General features: G+C 37.7%; 1 long non-coding RNA gene across 1 annotated transcript; it reads left to right on the forward strand.

The window, feature by feature from the left end:
* Positions 1 to 9,755: 9,755 nt before the first annotated feature.
* Positions 9,756 to 21,617, forward strand: LOC308689161. Its single transcript, XR_014029962.1, has 3 exons — positions 9,756 to 9,823; positions 10,151 to 10,384; positions 18,601 to 21,617. It is a non-coding gene; the product is annotated as an uncharacterized lncRNA (long non-coding RNA).
* The last annotated feature ends 2,517 nt before the right edge of the window (positions 21,618 to 24,134 follow it).

The raw sequence follows: 24,134 nt of genomic DNA on the forward strand, positions 1-24,134 counted from the left end.
TGTCAATCAGCGTCAAGGGTGGGATTATGCTATGGGGCGTGTTCGTGTTGGGACGTGACGTCACTCACAGTCGACGGTTAAGAGGTGATGCCCTGAACAGACAGACGCCGATTTATTTTAAACAATGGAGGTAGTTGGTGAAATTGTGGAGGACCTTATGATGCTCGCAGCAAGTTGATGACAGTACATCCTCTACAGATGTCCTCTTACTCAGAAGCCATTTCATTTTGGATAAGTTAAATGTTTTCGTGGCCTTGACCAACAGCAACATAAGTAATGTTGTCTTCGCCAACCTCAGTGAAGTAGCTAATAATAGGCTTTTTGTGAAGGACAGGACAACTAAAGAACCTGGACGTCCTTTACTGGACATACCACAAGAGATGAGTGTCGGTGCTAGGTCTCACCCCTTCAAATAAGTGTTCTCAATTTGCGAAATTCAATAAAAATGCTGTCTGTTGCAGTTAAACCTGTGTGTGTGTGTGTGTGTGTGTGTGTGTGTGTGTGTGTCACTAGCGGCGCAGGATTTTGATTGTAGGTGGGCCTCCAGAAAACTGGATGGGCCAGTTAAAATAAGCCAAAAACAAAAAACGGGTTCCCCTTCATCTCCGTTTCAGTGCTTTTCTGCGGCACCGAGGACAGCGACTAACTATACCTGAATTTAATGCGTAGTTAGCATAGGTTTAAAAAAAAAAAAAAAATGATTTTTTTTGCTGCTTTTTTAAGACAATTACAGTTTAATTTAATGTTTAATAAAATTATAGGCCTATTATTTTTTTAGTTTATTAACAGCAACAACAGCTGTAAAGATTAAGTTGACGATCGTCATCTCCATATAGTGAACGCGCCTATAGAGAGAAATGCACATCATGGATTACATAATCAGAGAGTAGCCTTTTTCTTTTCGTTTTAAATTGTTAAAAATACATTTTGGGCTTTCTTAAGATATATTTCATGTCTGTGAGGCATACGTTGAGTTTCGTTAAGTTAGGATGAGATGCGCTCCTGTTCACGAGCAATGCAATGACCGCGCGGGCGCCTCAATGATTTTATTGTCTGCTATATTTCCTTTTTAATTTATTAAATCCAGGCAATAAAAAAATTATTGGTTGATAAAAAAAAATATTAAAATTAAGATACAATTTATACAAAACGAAATTCACTTAAAAAGGCTTTCTACAATACAAAAAGTGGTCAAAATCATGTCTGACCCACATCTCTCGATATATTGCGCATCCTATCTTACTCGTGCGGTTCACTTTTCATAATCAACATAGATGAAAAAATAACATTATAATATTTTAACAAATATGAAACTAAATGAGCTTATTTAATGGCTACAACATGTATAGTATACAGACTCTCTATTTGTACAAATTGCTGCACATTCATTTTATTCTGAATTTTGCATGCATAAGTTGAAAGGCATTTGTTTGCATGCATAGTAAAACATATCTGCAACATTTATCAAGTTCACTGATAATTATGTCACTAATTATTATTATCACTAATTATTATTATCACTTAATGAATAATGTAACAAGGACAAAGCATGTAAACTGCGTTGTTTAGAATTGAATGGATCGCAAATAGATCCGAATGAAGAAACGTACAAAACCATAGTAGAAATGGATGGGCTCGGACCTAAAATGTAGCGCCGCGGCTGGTGTGTGTGTGTGAGAGAGAGAGAATGTTTGTTCCACTTTACATTTATGGTGTAGTCTATTTGTTTAGATTTATGTGGGATTTAATCATTTTAAATTAATCTCAACTGTGAAATGGACAAAAACAAAATTATACATAGGCTACTTTCAGACCAATTAAATCAAACCCAGGTTTTTTTGTGTGTTTAGACAAATAATGTAACAAAAGTCACAAAATTCCATGACACTGAGATAAGGGAGATATGTTTTTTTGAATGGGGGGAAAATATCAAATGAGATCCAAACAGAACCCAAAGACAACATGAGGGTTTAAGAAATATTAATTTTAAACTAAACCAAAACCAAATCTTTATCTCAGTGTCATGGAATTTTGTGACTTTTGTTACATTACCTACATCTGTAGAGGATGTACTGTCATCAACTTGCTGCGCGAGCATCATAAGGTCCTCCACAATTTCACCAACTACCTCCATTGTTTAAAATAAATCGGCGTCTGTCTGTTCAGGGCATCACCTCTTAACCGTCGACTGTGAGTGACGTCACGTCCCAACACGAACACGCCCCATATTAATCCCACCCTTGACGCTGATTGACAGGTTTCTGTGTAAGGCATCGGAAATGGAAATACTAAGGGAATTGCGATTTCATTTGAGTTTTGGCTGGCTACATACACGACGCTGAGAAAGTGAAAAAGCAGACTTGGTAATTGAAATTGCTATTTAAATATGACAGGGTCAAGACTCGTAAGATATGGGAAACACAGTTGCAAATGGACTTTGCATTTCCATTTTAAATTTGGCAGTCACTGTGCGTTCGCTTAAACGAAAATGCAAACGGTAATGCGCGATTTGCATTTGCGTTTGGATTATGTCACATTTTATGCGTCCACAATTTGAAAACGCAATTGCAAATACAATTTGCAATTCCTTTTGAATAATGTCTGGAATATCATTCCATACATATTAATGGCAAAGGTGTAATTACACTCTATTTAGCACAAACAGGGCTACCATAATATGTGAGTAACATGTATGTACATGTTTTCATATTTGAGAGAATAATGTTTATGCGTGGTTATTGAAAAAACTAAAAATGAAAGTTTCTGAAATAAGGCCACAAAACACATACTAAATATGTCAATAAGACTTTGGATGTTGTCGCCTAGAGTTTTTTCTTCAAAATGATGTGAAAATCATCCTGCCTAATCATTCACATAAAACAATACATTGATTTAAATTTTGTGAAACAATTTTAGTTTGGAAAGGCAATATGCGGATGGGCGTAAACGATCCAAAACCATCATGCATATTTAGTGGTTCACACCTGAGAAGTTCACACCCAAAATGAGCCTTTCATTCAGGTGTGTCACTGAGCCACAGAAAAGAATGCAAGGACTATATATATATATACACACTCACCTAAAGGATTATTAGGAACACCATACTAATACTGTGTTTGACCCCCTTTCGCCTTCAGAACTGCCTTAATTCTACGTGGCATTGATTCAACAAGGTGCTGAAAGCATTCTTTAGAAATGTTGGCCCATATTGATAGGATAGCATCTTGCAGTTGATGGAGATTTGTGGGATGCACATCCAGGGCACGAAGCTCCCGTTCCACCACATCCCAAAGATGCTCTATTGGGTTGAGATCTGGTGACTGGGGGGGCCATTTTAGTACAGTGAACTCATTGTCATGTTCAAGAAACCAATTTGAAATGATTCAAGCTTTTTTGACATTTGTGACAGTGCATTATCCTGCTGGAAGTAGACATCAAAGGATGGGTACATGGTGGTCATAAAGGGATGGACATGGTCAGAAACAATGCTAGGCCGTGGCATTTAAACAATGCCCAATTGGCACTAAGGGGCCTAAAGTGTGCCAAGAAAACATCCCCCACACCATTACACCACCACCACCAGCCTGCACAGTGGTAACAAGGCATGATGGATCCATGTTCTCATTCTGTTTACGCCAAATTCTGACTCTACCATCTGAATGTCTCAACAGAAATCGAGACTCATCAGACCAGGCAACATTTTTCCAGTCTTCAACTGTCCAGTTTTGGTGAGCTCATGCAAATTGTAGCCTCTTTTTCCTATTTGTAGTGGAGATGAGTGGTACCCGGTGGGGTCTTCCGCTGTTGTAGCCCATCCGCCTCAAGGTTGTGCGTGTTGTGGCTTCACAAATGCTTTGCTGCATACCTCGGTTGGTTCACAGTTGGAAACACTTTTTTTTTTTTCACAAATTGTGCTTGCAAATTGTATAATATCCAAGGTAAACATTTCTAGTAATTGTGCAGTTAATTCTCATGCTGTATTTTCAGAAAGTTTTGGAATATATTCTCTACCCAAATGTGTCACTAATAAAACACAATAAAAATTTATTTAAAGAGAAGGCTTATATTGACCTTTTAAGTTTTTGTTTACATCTATCCTTGTATATATTTTAGCTATTTTATTAAAAAGGTTATACAATTACAACAATTAAAATTTTAACAATATTTCCAGTGTAATCTTTCTTTGTAAAAATACATTTTATCATACGTATTTCAAAGTTAAGGATTCATTAGTTTGAATATTGCCTACATTGGAACAAACACAACATCTTAGTTGATTATTTTTGACAAAACATATATATATATATATATATATATATATATATATATATATATATATATATATATATATACAGTATATTTAACACATGAGCAGAAATTGGCAACATTATAAGCTTATTTGATGTGGCAGTATTTTACAGTAAAAACTTTATAATCTATCCGATTTTTGTAGTCGATTTTTACTCATCTTAGTATAGCAATAGAGTTTGCTAAAAGCTTTTCATTCATTCACACACAGAAACGCGATTCATTTTGAAACAGTATTTGTGCCAGCTGTTGTAGCTACACAACAGCGCGCATCTGTGCATTCATTCATTCACGCACAGAAACGCGATTCATATTTAAACAGTCTTTTTGCGTGTACAGACACTTGCGATTAGAACAAAGCATACTGACCTATTCCTCAGCCGGATCCGTTGCTCCTCGAAATGAAACTTCCAGAACTTCTGAGGTAAATTTTTCAGGATTATTATCAAGATTCCTTTGATAATGATTATTATCATTATTCCTCACAGCGTCGTAAAGTACATGAGTCTGAAAGTGAACTCGCAGTGTGTGTGTTATCCAGCTGATGTGGGCGTTTCACAGGATTGCCGCACATATGCGTTTGAATAGCGCGTGCTCTCCGGGGGCGGAGTCAAATTAAAACATAATGAGCTGAGATGAGAACGACTGACATCTCTCTTTTCATAAAAATTACATAAACTGAGAATATTTGTTTTTTATAAAAATTACTTCATTAAAAAGAAGAGAATTCAAGCTTCATGCCTGTGTGCTTGTTTGACTGAGTATTCGCGGAGTTACAGTTCATTTTCGGACGCGTTTCAGAATGGACTTCACTGACAGAGAGAAGGCAGAACTAGCTTCATGTCTATTTTTCTTTATTTGGCAAAAAGCACAACACTTTGTTTTTATTGTGACTATACACAGAAAAAATACACACTTAAAAGGATCGATTGATGTATAAGTATGTCAAAATCAAAATAGTATTTTGACTCTCTCTTGCACTGATAAGGAAAAAAGCGAGCAGATTGCCGACCTCAGGGGGTTAACCAACACTATAACTTGGCATTGTAGTAGTGTGGAAAAATGACTGCTTTAAGGCCCTTTTACACCAGACGCATAACGAAAAAGTGAATAGTTCGCGTGCGAATAGTTTGCGTCAAAACCATTCACATCTATCCGCGACACGAATTTGCGACGTCTGTGACACCTGGTCTTTTCACGATCGGATAGATATCCGATCTGAGAAAACGCATGAAGTGGCCAGGTGTAAACAGCCCCATAAGGAGTCTTTTTTTCACACACTGTTGAAAAGGTCTCAACTGGCAGAATACAAAAAGCATATTTGTTTCAGTTTGAGACTGAACGTTAAGCTGTCCAAGAGGAGGATTTACGTTGTTTATTTACAAGTCCAGTCTGGCAGTTTCTGTTCAACATTTTCTTTATCTGAAGATTTCTGTTCATTACTGATTTACCTGTGGACAGCTTCCTGATTTCATTAAAGACTGTATATTGCTGCATATCGCTTTTTATTTGTGGTTGTCACCTGAGTGATGGGTGTGACAGCCGGAGTTCAGGCGGACAGGCGGAGTTCAGGCCACCTGGGTATGCGTCGTTGTCACGTTCGTTTCTGTGTGGGTGCGCGCGCAGCTCTGAGAGGAGGTACAGTATGTACCTAGCTGTTTGGCTAATGTTACTGCTAGTACACATGCTCAATTAAAGTGGGGATGTATATGTTTTAGCCAGGTTAGGGTGCGAATTGGTGCTACGTTGCTTTCGGGTGCAGGCTGTCCTTATCACAGGTCTGTTTATTCCAACGGACTAATGTTTGTTCTGGTGTGATCCCCGGATCTAACTACTTGAACATTATGAGGTAGGTGTTTTTAAATTAATTTATTAATTTAGTCTATTTTTAGTGCGTCAATCCACTCATGAGCGGTTCGTCTCTGTGGACTGCAGGGCAAATGCTCTGTTTGTTCTGCTGCCATTAATACTACAATGTGACCGTTTTGTTATTGTTTTGATACGTTCCCTTTTGGATTTGTTGTTCTGTGATTTAATCTGCTTGTCTAATTAATCGTTTTCATTTTGTATTTGTTGACTTTATTTTGTGGTGTTTTCTATTTTTGTTTATAGCAGTCGGCTGCTCCAATGTTTGGACCTCAATGGCAATTTGATGTAAACTCTTTGGGTCACACCAGCCTGTTCAACTTCTGTGGCCAGTAATTTGCCAAGTGTTGACCTCCTTTATAGTTTGAACTTGTTCTATTATAACTTGTTGATACATGTGTTTGTGGCAAATTGTGAAATTCTGTCTTTTTTTGTTTCTTTCAGGAGCTGAAGGCCCCTGGTGTAGGGAAGCTAGCTGTCCTTGCCCTTTTGGTGGTGGTGTTTCCTTCACTTAGCGAGTGTGAGAAAGAGTGTTTGTGTGGAGTGTGAGAGTGAGTGTTTGTGTGGAATGTTTGTGTGGAGTAGAGTTTGAGTGGTGTGGTCTTAGAATTCTCACTGCTAGGGGTGGGAATCTTTAGTCACCTCATGATCCGATCTGATTCCGATTCTGGGAGTCACGATCCGATTCCAGAACGATCCCGATTCTTTATGACATCATAGACTGCGGGAGATCTATTAAGCTGCATTCACGCATGGATCTCTTTTGAAATACAAGTAGTAATGTGGTTTGTCCTGTCTGTTTAATCCCTTAAGACATAACTGGCTGTGTTTACGTTAATTTTGCACACTTACACGGAGTCGCACAGCCGCATACGCGAGCAGTTTACACAAACAAAGCGCGCGTCAGCATTTGAAATTGAAAGCAGCCTTCTGTTAGTGAGGTTCATATTTTAAATATACAAGTCCACTGCATTCCAAACCACATAAATGATGACTTCGTAGAGCATTTGTAAGGAAAATACCGAAAGGCGAGACAGCACGCCTCAAGTGTAACGTAACATAAAACAAAGCGCGCGTCTCTCACAGCGCATTCTGTGCAATGAAGCCTGTGAATGTCCTTGTAATTCGCTTCAACCTTTCCGAACTTTATGAAAGATCATTTTACGGAAAGTTTGATTGGTGTATGTGTTGTGTTTAGGTACTTGTCAGGAGATGGCGCTGTAGTCCACATGTTGTTACCTATAAAAGGTGTAGAGTAAGAATGGAAGTTGTTGCACCTGCTGCCTAATCATGTAAATGCCTGGCACTGTTGTATTGCTTGTGGGTTTGAATAAACCTTGAAGAAGTGAGAAACTTTCTTGTCTTCATGATTACCAGGACTTAGACATAACAGTATGTGTGTGAGGAATTGGAAGAAAGCAGATAACGGGTGTTTCTTAAGCAAACTCAGCGTCATCGCACATCTGGTTAAAAACTAAGCCCAGAATCGATTCTGAATTCTCGATTCTCGATCCAGAATCGTTGGAGAGAGAAATGCGAGTTTTTTTTTTTTTTCTTCTCCCACCCCTACTCACTGCCCAGCTAGCTGCCCTACTGGTAAGCCTCAGCCTGAAAGTGTTTGTTTGTTTGTTTTCTTTATTTTTGATCTGGTGCACACCCAAGTGGTGTAAACTCTTTCCCCCTGAGTCAACAGTTTTTATATATTTAAACTAATTAGTGTTGTGAAAATAAAGTATTTTGTATTCCGATCCACGTCTCTTGTCCTATGTGGTAGCAAACCTGTGTGTCTTATGAAATGTCCCCGTTCACGTAACGGGGTGGCGTAGTCTGCTCTTTATTTTGCTCTATTTTGTCCATAAGTGTAACTTGTGTGACTTTTGCCCTTCCACTACCCCGCCAAATCTGACTTCTGTTTTTTTCTTCTTTATATTAAAGTATTGACATGGATAACAGAAAATGCAGCTGAAAACAATATTGCAACAATATTGCATCTTTAATCCACTTTGGAAGCATATGGGTGGAAATAATACCTGTGACTTCATGTGTGATTTCACAAACAGTAGATACACCAATTCCAAACAAATGTGAAATGGAACGGTACTCAAGGTTTGTAGCAAGCCGCCACGGACAAATTGCTACACGATGTTCCACAGGGATTGGTGCTCTGAGTCTTGTGACTTGTCGAGTGAGAAAAGGCCTAAGTATGTTACATAAATGATGGAATGTAGACTTTCTCATCCTGAAGTTCAATAGGCATTCTGTGTCTGTCCAGTGGCCACTTATTTCCTCCCACCAAACAGATAGCCGTGGCGTGGTTGAATCCACACACTCCTAAAAGTCCCAATTAAAAAAGGTAGAAAAGAGTACAATAAACAATACTTTCTCTCTGTCTGTATAATGTATAATATATATCCACTTGAACAATCGCGCTCGGGCTCGGGCCGCAGCAAAGAGTGAAAGTCACCTAAGAGGACTTGCTGTTATTAGTATTAATAACAAAGTTGGCCAAGCAATACCGTACAATGATGTCGTCAGTGACTTTGCCTCCAGAAAAGCTAGGAAGAACAGATTTTGAGGACAGTCACACTGTATTGAGACAGTTGAGAAATAATGATATGTTTTGAGACAGTTTGTTTTTTGGAATTTTCAAAGAGTTAGTAAAAGAGTAAAGTAAAAGTTAAAACTTTATTATTTAAATATCTCATTTTATTAAGTATTTATTTTTTATTAAAACATAACCTCACTGTATTAATTTATAATATAACATTATAGCGTGACATTTGTGTCAATATTCGTCAAGCACAGGTGACTCCGCGTGGTGGGAGGGGACCCCAAAATCAAATTCTGCCTAGGGCCCCCAAAAGGCTCGGGCCGGCACTCACACACACACACACACACACACACACACACACACACACACACACACACATATATAGTGTATATAACAAAAATATAACGCATCACGCAAACCATTTTCGATAAAGGTCACATAATGTTTCTAAATGTTTTCCCCTATAAAGGCTTTTGTGATGTAACAAGAGAATGATGACATTTACCATTTAACGTGTTTCTTCTTTAACTAAGAAAATCTTTTACTTTTGAAAGATAAAGATTTATTTTAATGTCAAATAAGCTGAACTTAAGGTTGAATCTTAGATTTAAGTTGGAATCTTAATTTGTGCATGTATTAATACACAGCCAGTCTGTGTAAATCATAAAACCAATACAGATTTATAAAAGATTTATATGTTTTTGTGAAGGAATAAGAGAATGCTGAGGAGAATGATGCAGTGATCCCAAGAATTATTATTATTTTCTCTATTTTTTTGCTAGTTTGCTTAGAGATGGGAAGGTTTGTTCATGATTTCTCCACCAAACTAATTGTGTAATTGCTTTAATCTTTTTTTTTTTTATTGTCAATGTGAACTGTATTATTAACTTACCATTGTGTTATTAAATGTATTTCACCAATACATTCAGCTCTGAGTTGTGTCATCTTTTATATATATTTTTATATTATATCTATTATTTCTATGCACTTTTGTGATTATAATCTGCAGCGTGAACAGGACTTTTAATTTGGTATCCGAGTGTGACGTCATAAGGCGGCGCCGCGCTCCCGCATCTGTTGTGATTCGGCTGAAGAAAGGTTTGTGTTTTAAGGTGTTTAACGCGATAGAAACCGTTTAATCGTCTTCAAGCGATGCCTACTGATTCAGGCATTATTAAGTTTGACAATGCATTGCTTTATCTAATATTTATTAACGCCGTGTGAGTAAAGTAACAATGAAAACTCGTGAATAACAAAAGGTGCGTTTCAATTCGGTCTCTGTGAGTGAATCAATGACTCAGTGATTCGAAGTGTTATATTTATATATCTATTTCTACAAATCATTAAATACTCAAACTACCTAATATATTAAATGTCTTTATAATTTGTAGTGCGAATTTCGAGTGCTATTTTTTGTGTAATCAGGTGATTTAAGTACATTAAATCTGACTGAGAAGAAAGAAGAAGAAACTGAGGAACAATCAAAGATTGAGTTTATTAAAGAGGAGAGTGAAAACATGAAGACTGAAGAAACATCCAGAGTGAAACAAGAAGAAACTGAGGAACAAACAAAGATGGAGTTTATTAAAGAGGAGAGTGAAGACGTGAAGATTGAAGAAACATTCAGTGTGAAACATGAAGAAACTGAGGAACAAACAGGTTAGTTTCTCAAAGTTGAACTCAGTTATCTGATCCCTATTAAAATGTCCAGCTCTACAGAAATAAATAATATTTTTTAGGGGTGCGCCCATTGCTGCTGGAGCCACTTTGGCTATAATATAAGAATATAATATAATATTGTCGTATAGCCTAAGCATAATTCCCCTATGATGCCCCACCCCAAGAAAAGAAAAAACGTTTGTTTTTGCCAGTTTAACTTTTTATTACCAAACATAACAATATATAATGATGATAATAATAATAATAATATTGAAAGAGACAAAATATTCAAACTAAGAATCTTATACTGGAAAAAATTATAAACATTTAAAAATGAACGCATGCAGCCAAGGAGCTCTCCCCCTTTATTCCTTATCAACTATTTGATAAATCTAATCTAATATAAAAGCATAATAGAATGAGTTGCAATATTGCAGACAATTCAACAAATGGTGGGGGCACCATCGTCCCTTTCTAGAGCAATTAAATACTCTTGTTCTGGCTGTTTTGTTATACAAATGCCTAAAAAGTGCCTAATAATATCGGCATTATAATTATTATGACCATGATGATTGATTTTTCATTAGGCTATTTTTGGTGCCCTATGCACAGCACGTGGTGGGAGCGGCGATACTCAGTATAATTTTTTGCTGGATCGGGTATTGGTCAGACGAGATCTGAGATCCAAATCCTATATTGTGCCAGTGTTTCCCACTGGAGGAGAATGTACTTGTGGTGGCAGGGCGAAGTGGTGCAGCGCTGTGTTTGTTGAGTGGGTTCAGAATAAACTAGTCAAACAAAAGTTTATTACAGAAAATACTCAACATTATTAAATTCATATTATGCATAAATTCATATTCATAAAATTATATTAGAAGCATGAACAAATATTAGCAGAATGAAATCTTCAGATTTAAAAAAAAAAAAAAACCTTTCTAAGAGAGCTTTCTAACGGTGTATGTGATGACAGGGTGCAGACAGTGATTGCGGAGCAGCATGTTGATTTAGAACGCCAACTTTTGTTGAATTTATGAGAAATCTACAGACGCAAACAGACAAAGTGTGTAAAATAAAGACCTAAATGTGTATTTTGTACTTTTTCCACCTGAAAGAGTGAAAGAAGACATGTTATTGAAGACAGATATCCCAAAATCTCAAAATTGACCAGTGAAAAAAAAAAAAAAAACGATGTTTTTTGCCTGCCGTGTCTCGCCTTAACTGTACTCAGGCATCTTTGGCTTCTCCGCGTCTGACTCGATCTCCTCCGCGCTCTCTATATCCCGCCTTCACAAACCGCAAGTTATCGATAGGTAATTTTGTTTTCTCGCGTGACAGAAACTACTATTCGCTTTTGTATGATAACCTAGCAAAGACAATTTAGGAGGGAAGAAATACGGGACAAAACATGAATTTTTCCTAATAAGTCAGGAAGATAAATATAGAGCTGAAAGACTGTTCTGGGAAATACAGGACTCTCCTTAGTTTATTCCAACGTGACTTTCAGATGAGGCTTAAGGCAACCATTTGTATTTTTTTTTTAACCCGTTAAATCGAGGAATTAAGGCTGTTTCGCAATTTCAGTCTATATATTGTTTAGTCTTGTTTAAATGGATATCATTTGGATGACTCAGAATTCCATTTTACGGTTTCACCACATTTTGAAACTTATAATGAAACAGCAATTCCCCACTGAAGAGAAAATGGCTGAAATTTCACCATCTTTTTATTAGTAAAAATTATCTTTGTTTGGTGTTTATTTTTCATGGACAAATAAAAAAAAAAGAAAAAAGATAACTTGCCTAAATTGGGTCCTAAATGAAACAACAGTTCAGCATGCAGTTGATGTCTAGTTTGCCGTGTTGGATTAGTTGATGACCCACGCATCAGTTTCACGGTCGACGAAAGATTTACGCAATTTTCACGGTTCACAGGAAATTCATATTTCGTAAAGTGGAATTCAAATTTTATCTTCCTGGGGGGGTCGCATTTACCAGGGCGGGCAGCCCAGGTAAACCTTATGTGTTATTGTTGTTATACCAGACAAAAGGCACAAAAGCAAAGAACTTACAACATTCTGTGCCCACAGATAATGTGCGAGTCCCAATTTTCGCCTCGTCTTCCACATTTAAAATTGTTTGACTGTAAATTGACAAGACAAACCACGTCCAAATGATAAATGTTCACTCTGTGATGGTTAAATTAGCAGTTAGTCCGTGAATCACATGCGTGATGAACCGTGGGGCCTGGTCCGTATGGATCAACTGCGACCTGTTACACCCCTAGCAGAGGTTGAACCAACACCAGGGAAAGGCTAAAAGTAGGCTAATGTTAGCGTAATCTATAGATGGTATGTGTGTGACGTCATCGTCGGCTGGTGAGTGTCAAAAAGACTGAGCCTATGATTTTCAGTGTGAATCCTGTGAAAAACACGAAACACATCTAAAACGGGACAGAGCTTTGCAATTGACTACTGTTCAAGGACAGTTTAGGACCCAAGGACCAGATGTTTGAAAGAAGACCCGGAGTCAGAATTATAATAAATTGAAGAAAAGTTTTACTGAAGATAGGCCTAGTTTGCAGTTTCATCAGAAGAAGTCAGCTTCAAGACTCACACAGGAGTTCGTAGGGCCGCCCCTCTAACAGTTACAAAGATCACAGCAGTTATACCATTTCCAAGGTCTAAGCTACGTCATTGCTTACAGGTTGAATGATTCTCATTGGCCAAGAAATTGATAAACATAGTAATGTTTAAGGGTGTCAGGGGAGGGGAGGGCATTTAATGCTCAATCTCGATTATCGAATCAAAAAATGGAATCGTCGATGCTGCCACGCCCCCATGTCACGTCAGCTCGGCTCGCCAAGCGAAAAACAAGTCGCAGATTTGGGTTGCTGGGTGCAGCATGTCCAGAACAACTCAATCAATCTGCAACAATACAAGTGGTTTCTTATCCTGTAACCAAGAAGACTAACACACACACTGACACACAGCTTTTCCAAGGTTGGATTTGGCCAGGCTGTAACTATAAATAGCAGAGTCCTCTCAAAACATCAAGATAATGCGTTTTTTCTCAAGGAGAGCTGCACTTTAGTCTAACTGGAAAGTAAGGCTTTAACAAAGAAATGGTCCCTTAAAGGTCCCGTTCTATGTGATCCCATGTTTCAAACTTTAGTTAGTGTAATGTTGTTGTTAGAGTATAAATAATATCTGTAAAATTATAAAGCTCAAAGTTCAATGCCAAGCGAGATATTTTATTTAACAGAAGTTGACTACATAAAACGGCTCGTTTGGACTACATCCCTCTACTTCCTTCTTTAGTGACATCACCAGAACCGTGTTTAGACTAACCTCCGCCCACAGGAATGCTCCCTCAACTCTACTGGCTACTTGCACACTTCTTATAACTTAGGCTACTGTGTTTACTCAGCTCTTACGGTGATTTTCTGAAGTAAAACTGACGCTTCATCTTTTGTGTGATGTACAATAAACTTTATTAAACTCATCAGTACATGTTTGATCATCATTCAGACAGCAGACTTGTAGGCTGTTAATAAATAATGGATACATACAAGCAGATGACAAATACGTTATAATAACCGTAATTAAACCGCTAAACCATACCTGTTTCATCTCTATACAGCACTCTGACTCTGTAGGCATTATTGTCCGACTCGAAATGAACGCCGTTACTGAGAGTTTCTGATATTATCATCATTCCGTGAGATGAATTTGTCCTGACAGACTGAGCGCGAGCTCATGAAGCTCCGCCCCCTGTGTCGTCCAGCAGCAGCTTATTTGCATTTAAAGGGCACACACTAAAACAGCTCGTTTTTCTGAGCCCCAAAAAATGTCAATTTAAACATGCTGTAAAAAATGATCTGTTGGGTATTTTGAGCTCAAACTTCACATACACACTCTGGGGACATCAGAGACTTATTTTACATCTTATGAAAAGGGGCATATAACGGGACCTTTAAACTATTGGCTTCAGTGACCCCTATATGTTTTAATGTGTTTTTGGGCGGCCAGGGCTCCAGACTAACTTTTTGCCTTGGTTGCACACTGGTGTGCCTAACTTTTTTATTTAGGTGCACCAGCACAAAATTTGGGTGCACCCACATTTTTCCTCGGCTCGTGTCACCTTTAATGCCACAATTTCAAGGTCACCTTTTTATCACGTTCTATATACATTCATATTTATTATGTAAATGAGTTAAAACAAGAATAAGGTGTAGGTAAATACTTTTTTTTAAGCACAATTATACTGTATATAAAAATAAAAATCAAAAAAAAAAAAAAAATGTTTAAAGTGCTTCACTGAGCTGCCAAACTAACTATTTTGAGTCTCTAGCTCAGGAGTGGTCGGATGCCATCTCCGACGAAGGACAATGGCTTGGCATCTTACCAGGGAGAGACTGGTGGCTGAAGTAGCTCCATGTCTGGGCTGTTGTCGGAGCATTGTTGTAGGGCTTTAACGGTATTCCTGCTCTTACCGATACTGCTTATCGATCCGGTACTTTAACTGTATTCTTATCGGTTCTTTTTGTTTTTTATATATTTTATATATATATAAAAATAACAAAAATTTAACAAAAATAAACAATAGATAAACAATTATGTCAATTATATCAATGTGTTAGAATAATCAAAAGTCATGCTTGTATTAATAGAAGTGTTTTTGTGTTATGTGCTTATGAATTTTTTGTTTTAAATTGCTAAGTTCTAAGTTACCTTGCTAATAAATAGTGTATCCACTAGGGATGCACTGACATTTTTGCCGGATAGGGTATCGCTCAGACGAGGCCGATCCAAATCCGATATTGTGCGTATACTATTCAGTGTTATTGTTAAGCCCCACAAAAGGCACACAAACATTATAAAGCACCATAAAGTTTTCGTGCACAATATTATAAGTGTTCTGAAGCCATTATATTGTATAATGTGAGATAGAAATTAATATGTAAGTCGTTAAATTCAAGATCACGTAAACGTTTCCCTCTGCTGCGGCTCTCAATCATTCAGCATTCAAACAGCGCGTCGCGTTCGGTTACGACAGTCGACACGATGAAACTCTCTCCAAGATGATTCATTGTTACTATTATTATACTTGATCTGTAGAGGTCTATGGTTTTGCATAAAACATTTTTATCTTGCTGGACTTTATTGCTGTACCTTAATCATGTTACTTCTAAAATCTAAATTTTATAGGCTATATATAAAATAATTGATATTTTGGTTTTACCAGATTTAGTGTTACAATTATTGTCTCTTATTTGTTCCCCACTAAACGTTTTTTTTTTTTTCACAAAATGTTCAGATTTTATACAATTATTGTGCACTCGTGATTTTTCTAGACTAAACTTTACTGCTGAATTATCCACTAATCTAATTTAAAATAGCATTTATGTCAGATTATGATCATATATATATATATATATATGTATGTATATAAATAATATATATTAGGGCTGACTTCTAATAGTCGAGGATTCGGAGAGGTCTGATTCGACTATGAACCTCAGTCGAATAGTAGGGAAGTGTTATGTAACCAATGAGCAGCAGCCAGGGCCTGCGAGTGCACTTGGTGCAATATAGATGGACTCGCGAGACGCGACACGTTCAGAATTAATAAACTTTTAGTAAACTACAGAACAACGCGAGCAGGAAGCGGCGCGCCTCACGCGGGCAGGGCTTATTAACGCACGCTGCACTAGTGATATAAAACGCACACACACAGGTCTGTTAAATTAAGCAATACTTTAAGGTAGTCTATATTTTTCTGACTAACAAATTACTGACACAGTAAAGGGTAGATTTAAATTAAGAAAAACAAAATTAAATAAAGAAAAACAAAATTTAAATACAGAAAAAAAAAAAAATTTAAAATTTAAATAAAGAAAAAACGAAATTTAAAATTTAAAGAAAGGAAAGACGAAATTTAAATAAAGAAAAAAAAAAATTAATGAAAAAACTAAATAGGCCTATGTCACACTTCCTGCTTCCGGAACGCGGAGTAGGGATTCAGAACTTCCGGTCAACAGTATTTCTCGATAAGGATTTATATTATCAGCCATAATGTCTAAACCATCCAAGGTAGACTGACCAGGAGCTATGAGGTTGTGAAACGAAGGTTTTTGCTCCTGTAGAAGCTATAAGTTCGTATGAAATCAACCTTGTTTTAAGAAAAACATGTTTTATACGCGATCTTATGAAAAAAAAACTACACTACCCACAATCCTAAGCGTAGCCAAAGAGTATAGAAGTAACAAGAGGCGAAACTCAATAGAACGTTCCATTGCAACAAACTCACCCATGCGCAGAGCTGCAGCTCCGCCATCTTGGACTGAACGCAACACCGCTGTCATAGGATTGAACTATACCGGTTCAAATTCAAAAGCGGTTAAATGAACTAAAAAGTAGTTTCTAGTTTTTAATATCTCTAGAGCAGACATCCCATGTCTCCCGGAAGATCCGGGAGTCTCCCGCATATTTATAGCGGCTCCCTGATGCCCGCAAATTAGCTAAAATCACCCGGAATCTGGAGCGAGCGAGCAAGAGCGCGCAGCTCCAAACCGTGTAACGTTAGAGCACACGGCAGAAAGGGTGAGGGAGCGAGATATCAACATATCAACCTAAAATGTGGAACACAACTTGTTCAGATTTTTTGCTTTCATTTTCTTGCAGTTCTAGAGTAAAATATATTTTGTAATATATATATATATATTATATAAAATATAAATAATTATATTTTAAAATTTGTACATTTTAATAAACTCAAACTTATATAACTTTTTTCTGTTTCACTTTCATAATTTATTTCACTTCAACAATAATCTGACAAATTAAAACAAGACCAACCATAGTATTAACGTTACAACCATACTAACGTTACAACCATTTAAGTTTGGATAGTGATTTTCATGTTTAAGTGAAAAAAAGGTGACAGTTAAAGGGTTAATTTAGTGATAACAATGAATTAATAAAGCGGTCATTTGCCAGGTTAGGTGTTCATATATCTCTGAAAGTATGCGATTTAAAAAGCCCATTTCGAGTCTTGACAATTTCGACCAAATACATAACGTTAGCAAACTGTTACTGCGGTTATGGGATAGCTTACATTAACGTTAACGTTACAGCACCTGTTATCGTTGACGTTAGCTCACTTTAAAGTTAATAAAACCTTTTCTACTTTACCTCTCTGGATCTTTGGGGAATCTATGAAATGCTAGTTGATTGGTTGTACACTGGTAGTTGTTGCAGTTGATGGCAGAACACTGTTTTCTTTGTTTGCAATTATTTTCAGACATAATGTTAATGCTGTACAGTAGTTGTGCTACCAGTAAAGCCGTTGGTTCAGTCCAAAATGGCGGCCGCGCTACCGAAGCGCCACCTAGTGGCTGTTGTCAAAACTGCAACGGAGTTTCGCCTCTTGTTACTTCTATACTCTTTGGCGTAGCAGCAACATCTGCTGATTGGTCCAACTCGCTGTTACTATAGAAACGTTTTTGTAGTGTACCGGGTTGCTCTGCGTCAGGACGTAGACAGCCATAACTCCGCTTTCACGCTTTTCCACTTGAGAGTTTTCATTTACCATCCGAACCACATCGTCATATGTGACTTCAGGCAGGTTGCGGAGAGATTTGGTCCAGCGGTATCTATCGGACTCCGCCATTGTAAAGAGCTAACCGAAAGAGCTGTATCCCTACTAAAAGACGTACTTCCGGTCTTCAATTTTTTCGTGATATGGGCGTCTCAGCAACCAAGACATCTTTTCCTTTTTTCTTTTTTTTGCTGCATGTGCACTTTCTGAAGCCCATTCGATTATGACTTATATTAGGCCTATGTTTATTTTCGTTGTTGTGTAATTGTTTTTATTTATTCAGGCAGGCTTATTGTATTTTGAAAAATATTTATGACATTTTGGACTAGTGCCAGGCTGTTGCCTGAGTAAAATCAAAGTCAAAATCTAATAAAAAATTCACAGACAACATATGTTCACATTCATGGCACAATTCAAACGGGATCAAAAAATAATTATTTTCTCCCATTCACTTGCATTGACGATTTTTCAACCTAGAGGTCCAGTGGGGTTTTACGGAAGGGGCGGGACTTACCAGCTCTATAGGATCTAATGTGCATGTTATTAGTTTATAAGTCTAAATGTTTGTGCTTTGTGGCATTAAACTGGGATTAACTTTTCTGTCTTTTTTCACCTCAGACCTGATGCCGTTGAGAAAGGAGAGTCAAGATCTGAATAAAATGGAAGAGAAAGATCAATACAAGACACATCATATCATAACTGAAGAAAAGTCTTTGAATTGCTCACAGGCTGAAACTTCCTCACGAAAAACGGTTCAAAATACACCAAAGACAGGGACTATAGGTAATTTCACCTGCCATCTGTGTTTACTAAGTTTCAAAAAGCAAGGACACCTTAAGGTTCACATGAGAGTTCACACTAGAAAGAGGAAGCTTCACCCCTGCCAAGAGTGTGGAATGATTTTCAATGAAAAAGTAAACCTTAAAATGCATATGAGAGTTCACACTGGAGAGAAGCCTTTCACCTGCTCTCAGTGTGGAAAGACTTTCAGGCACAAAGGAAGCCTTAAAATGCACATGAGAGTTCACACTGGAGAGAGACCTTACACCTGCAAACACTGTGGAATGAGTTTCAGGCAAAAACAAAGCCTAACTTACCATTTGATAGTTCACACTAGAGACAAGCTTTTCACCTGCCAACAGTGTGGAACAAGTTTCACTAAGAAAGGAAACCTTACAAAACACATGATCATTCACAAAGAAAAGAAACCTTTGATATGCCAACGGTGTGGAAATACTTTTAATCAACTTGGAAACCTTAAAGTCCACATGAAAATTCATGCTGGGGAGAAGTAGAGTAAAGAAAAGTTAACATTTGTTTGTTAGTGTTTATACGTAAGTATGCCAGACCGACACTTTACGTACTGATACACTCATGACATTGCGTTACAAACATTATTTGTAACAACAAGATCTATAAATGATAGGAAACATGTTTATGTGTGATGAATAGTTTAGGCTTAGATTAGGGGATGCAGAAAGCTTTGTATAGTAATGATTTATTCATGTGTTTACTGCAGTGTAAGTGCTGACTGGTGAGGGTACAGACAGATGTCTTCTCTGATACACATGGACTCTTTAATTGCTGTGAACCTGTTGTGAACTTCAGTGGAATGTAAAACTGGTTCATATTATCACTCATTAATACAAGTCTGTGCTAAAGAGTGAAAGGACTTAACACAACCCACTGCAATCCCCTGACTGTAAATGTTTATTTGCTTAAACTAATAAATGACTCTTCTTTAAAACATTGCTTTAACACTTGCATGTTTGTGCTTTTGGACACAGACCTGCTTACAACTTCACTTATTGCATCAATAAACTATATACTGATGATTTACCATTGGTTTGATCATTGTTTTTTCATTATTAACCATTGATTGAGATAATGATGCTAAAACAAGTTTGACATAAATATCAAGTAATTAATTATATATCAGTTAGGCCTAGTAACTTAACCATCTACTAATGATCTGATTTTATACCCAATCTTAAAGGGCATATTGCAGGTTAGAAGACCCTGTAGCGGCAATGCCTGACATGCGGTCACATGCTGTTCCAATTAGTAAATCCTTGTCTCCAAACACATCCTTCGTTGTCTCCTTAAACCACGGTCTGTGCATGGTGCCGCTAAGTCTACCATGAACAGTCAAAATTGCAATCTGTTGTTCCCCAGAGGGACATTTTAGTCACATTTTAGTCTGGACAATCCCCTCTAAAACCCCCATTTCAGCACGGACTCCCTGTGACTTTACAACCTCATGACCCACACACACACACACACACACACACACACACACACACAACCTCCTTTGAGTACAATTTCATGTAGAAATATGGCTCTTGAGTGTATACCTTCCGATATGTATGTGTGTGATTAGCTTTGCTTTATAATAGAAGTGTGGTTTGCTAGAGTATAGGTTTGAATTCTAAATGTTCACTGAAAGAAGTTCCTCAATAGTGTCTTGTGGTAACCCTACCTCAGACCATAAAACTTTACGACCCAGGAAAGCAGACATTCCAGAACACACACACTCTGGACTTTGAAACAGATATTCCCCCACATAACAAGCCACTAAATGTTGATATGTATTCCTATGTTTCTCAAAGTGTCGTCACTTGCCATAACGGAAACACTGACAACTTTATTGTGTGTTTAATCAAACTTTATATGTGTGTAATTCTGCATATCTCCTGTAACTTCACATTTCTACAACCTTCATGTGATGTGTTTGATATCTCTGTAATTCTATCAATCTAACAGAGTCGAATTCCAATAGCAGAATGCAGAAATATACATTGTTTACACAATTCATATTTCTGGAACCGAAAGGCTTAAGTCAATCGTCACTGTAACTCGAGCCAGGAGATCGTTCTAAACGAACAAAGGATCTTCCCGCTAGAAAAATCTCGACAGCTGATTCGTCCTCCACGAAGAAGGGGGCGGTACATGGGACACTGATAAATTGATCTTGCACAGTTTTTTGAGTGTGCGGCTGCTGTATTTGTACTATTTTACATGGGACACTGATAAAAGTCCAAACCTTCTCCGGCCTCTCTCTTCTTCTCTCATCGATCCCGCTGATCCCACTTCCTCGCTTCTCCGGTCCCTGACCTCCTCCTCCTTCTCCACGTGCAGCGCTGCTCCAGCTGGACAGGCCTTGCCCTGGCCTCTGGGACACATGGCCCGCGCCATGTAAAAGCCTGCCGTCTCTGCAACCAAGATTTGAAACCTCTCCCGTCCCGGGAGACGCACCTGACTTAATATCGGTAATATTACATTCAGTGAGCCTTTTTAAACTTCGCGGCACTGGAAGACCCAGCAGAAACAGGACACCGTCCGCGCTGTCCGCTTCCTGCCTCAACCGCAGCCTCACCAGAAAAGAGCACAGAATTCTGCAAGTATATTGAGTTGATAAAAGCTGTTTCCAGGGGTCTCGTGAACAAAGGCTTTTGTATGTAATAATTACCAATTTTCCCTTCTCTCTATTTCTTTCTTTCATTTCATTTCATTCTGACCACTTATGTTATTGTTTGGTTATATGTTTGTTTGTTTATTGTTTGCATTTTTACGTACGTTTATATTCGTAGCTCATATAATCTCTAGTTTTGCATTTATTAAAATTCATAAATACTTTTCACTGTCTCTGTGTTTGAAAATCCACCTTGTAAGTCAATGAAACTAAAAAAGATCCAATTATAAGCTACAAAGCTCGATATATAGACTACTTGAGTAGTTTTAATTAATAAACTCATAAAGTTTGATGTCCGTGGCCAGAACATAAAACTTTCCTGTAGTTTGTGAATACCCCTTCTTAACTGTAAAGATCTTACATTTATTCGCTGGGCGAATTAAATGTTGGTCAGACCAGTTATAGAACAAGGTAATCTCGATAATTGATAAAATAAATGTACATGCGACTTATGAATTATGACCATGAGTCATAATTATTAATATTTCCAAAATTCCCCATATTCGTGAGCTAATTCATACTTACCCAGAGTCGTATATGCTACATTGTTTGGTGGAGAATGCGGGCATGATTAAACAAAGGTTATGAGCTTAAACCACTGTCAACCTAAAAGTGTGTATTTGATAATTCTAGTCAGAATAGGACACAACATGCGATACCGCATTAAGGTCGCTAGTTGCTGGCTTATTTAAATGCAGATAAATGATGATTTGAATTGACATCTCTACTGTAATTGAAAAAGTCTTAACACATTTAAGCATATTTTCAAATGGTATCAGTGTAAGGTTAATATGATTTTAGCGAAGAAACCCTAATTTCAGTATTAAAGCGTAAGTCTGTTTTGACGAAGGAATCTCAGCTCAGCGGCATATAAACTGTACCAGAATTCCAAATGCAGTATTGCTTAACCTGTTTCTGATGAAGAAATCTCAGTACAGTGTTATATAAATGTAAATATGGGCGATGCTCCCCTTTTTACAGTGTAGAAGCCTTACAAATTATAGTTAGATTGATGTCATTCATCTAAACTTTATCCGTGCATTTAAAAAGCATAGCTACCTGGTGATCAAAACTGTGTCTCACTCACTGAAACTCTGAAGTGCATTGGTTCCCATGACAACGACTTGTCACAGGAAGTGCTAACTCTAGATAGCACATGTGTTACCTTCCGACGCCATTTTGTAAACAAACAACCGAAGAGGCTAAGCTAACCCAACCTAGCAGCCCTTCAGCTTAGGCTAAGCTAACTAATAACTTCAACAGTTAGTTGTTAGCATCATTTACATGAAGCCTTTAACTACAGCTTGTGTGTATGCAGTGTGAATTATCTAAACCATTTTCCTTTAATCCCATTTCTGGTTTCTGAATTCTCACTTTCTCTTTCCTTAATTTTTATTCTTCTCATCTAATTTCACCTGCACTTCAGGTGCATTCCTTACTGAACGCTGTTCAGCTAAATTTGCAGTTACTTTGTTAATTAAATCTAAACTTAATTACATTCAATTACAATCAATCAATTACATATTAATTTTTTCATTTAACCCACTTGTTCTAGTGTGGTTTTATTTCCCCATAAAACCGCAAAAGTAACTAGACAACTTTCCTTCTTGATTTGTTTATTTTCAACAGTTGCTTCAATTTTATGAGCCAGCTACACAAGTAATCTAGACGATTGCTATGGCATAATTTTGAGTACCACTAATAAACACAATCTAACCGGAAAGCTTTCCTCTTCCTCTTTCTTTCTCTTCTTCATTTGTTCAGAGATCAAGCCTGTTGTATGCTATCAGTAAGTTCTGAGAAATAATTTGACCATAAGAACCATCTTAAGTCATTTATTAAATCTAGGCTTACGCTCTTCTAGCAAAGCCACTCAGATCCAAACAAATCTGAGCATCCTGCTATTTGCAGCTAAGATAGTAATAATCAGGCACACATTTCACTTGCTAACCACACCTGGCAAAACCTACCTGTACATTATACACCTAGCTGTCTCACTTTGCCTTTAGCTCCAAATTCTGTTTGATCTTGCATTAGTCTCTTGCCCTTACTCTCACCACAAGTGTGCCAGAATGTTGCAGATGCTCGGCCTAACTGCCCAGATGGCTGACCAAAAGGACTGGCTAGGTGTTTTGAAGAACACCCTTTTACCCACGGCTGCTGATGACCTTCAGCACAAGAGCCAAATTCAACTGGAAAACAAGGGAAGACAACTAATGAAAGATGAATCAAACCAGATGTATGACCACAAATATCTGACTGAGGTTATCTTCCTGGCCCACAACCTCACAGGTTTGAAACAGGAGGTAAACAACCTCGAACTCCAGATCATAGAGTCCAAAAGGAGCTGACGCATGCTAAAAGCCGCACAGACCAGCTAGAGATGGAGGCTCAGGACAGACACAAGGACCCTGGCAGAAGAGAGACACAGGAGTAAATCCACAGTCTTCAAACTGCACTGACAACTGCTAAACAACAAGAGCAGTTGGAAAAGACAGCCAGAGATGACCTGGAAAAGGAACTCTTTCACACAGAGTCACTGTTAAAAGCAGCAAATTCTGAAATCTTGGAAAAAGATGCCAGAATCATGGCCTGTGAAGGTCAACTGAAGGTGTCCAGAGCTGAAATTTAGGCACTGACCCAGCAGCTGGACAACACCAAAGATGAACTTGACATGGTC

Source organism: Scardinius erythrophthalmus (assembly GCF_964197995.2).
Source record: "Scardinius erythrophthalmus genome assembly, chromosome: 4".
Taxonomy (NCBI): domain Eukaryota; kingdom Metazoa; phylum Chordata; class Actinopteri; order Cypriniformes; family Leuciscidae; genus Scardinius; species Scardinius erythrophthalmus.